This window comes from Perkinsus marinus (genome assembly GCF_000006405.1).
Source record: "Perkinsus marinus ATCC 50983 genomic scaffold scf_1104296975414, whole genome shotgun sequence".
Lineage (NCBI taxonomy): Eukaryota > Perkinsozoa > Perkinsida > Perkinsidae > Perkinsus > Perkinsus marinus.
The window spans coordinates 1-1157 of NW_003200811.1; the positions used below are offsets into that span (position 1 = coordinate 1).

At 46.1% G+C, this 1157-nt stretch overlaps 1 non-coding gene across 1 annotated transcript; it reads left to right on the top strand.

Moving 5' to 3' along the window:
- Positions 1–568: 568 nt before the first annotated feature.
- Pmar_PMAR017502 lies at positions 569–640 on the top strand. The gene has a single exon. It is a non-coding gene; the product is annotated as a tRNA-Asp (tRNA).
- The last annotated feature ends 517 nt before the right edge of the window (positions 641–1157 follow it).

Here is a 1157-nt window from a genome sequence, read left to right on the forward strand (position 1 = left end):
TCGTCCGTTTCTTTCATCATATGAGAAGTACTGCTCCATAGGCCTCTAAGATTGAAATGTGCATCACAAGTTAATTGCTATCACGGCAGTGCCGTTTTGGCTTCGAAGAAGCACGCTTGTGGCTTTCATTTTTCACCTAGCGTCCTCATACTTTCTCGCACCGGACCCTTGGTGGATCCCGCGCCGGTTTCGCCAAGAAACCCAACCCATCGCCTTAACAAAAATTGCGCGCGCTGGGGTGGGGGCCCCGGGCGCGCGCTAAAATCAAACCGGCATTACCTGCGGCTAGAGTATATAGGCAAAATGAAGGCATCTTCTCGCGACCTAGCCGTTCAATTCCGTTGAGTTTTAAATAGCATACGTAGCAGCCCGACACAGGTTGAGCACGCACTAGTCTGCACAAATGTAACACAACAGTTTCGACAAGGAGCCGATTTAAAATGACCGCAAGTTCGAATCCCAGGCCCGACAGTTTTAAATCTTTTATACATGTCACAAAAACCTAGCGGAGCGATGCAGTTCGGCAAGATTCACGCAATTGTGCTGTCTCTGAAAGTCGTTTCCGCCCGATTCGTGCAGCTCAGTTGGTAGAGCGCCCGCCCATCATGCGAGATTACGCAGGTTCGATTCCCACGGACCACGTTTTTCATGTAACCCCGTAAAACGTGTGTGTAATGTTGGATTGCTAACTTGAGTATGATTTTGTCTTCTACCGTTTGTATACAACGATTACCAGCGTCGGATGATGTATATTTGTGTTGCAAAATATTAGCTCGATATTTTGTCAAGAAAAACGTTGCGTCAGAACACCGTGCGATGTTTTGAGAGGCATCCATTTCCACGATTGCTAATTTCTCGTGTGTATCCAAAACGTGTCGAACATTTTCTTGAGATAAATATGTAACAGAATATATTTAGTAAGTCTCGTTGGTAACCTATTATATCTGATATCACTTTTTCTCTAGCTCACCACGCCTGTACACTTACTTGGCGGTTCGGACAGATTTTCTGGCCGAACCGCCCCAGCAGCAGTAATGCCTTTATTTGCTTTTCCTCTTCGTCCGTCTCTTTCATCATATGAGAAGTACTGCTCCATAGGCCTCTAAGATTGAAATGTGCATCACAAGTTATTGCTATCACGGCAGTGCCGTTTTGGC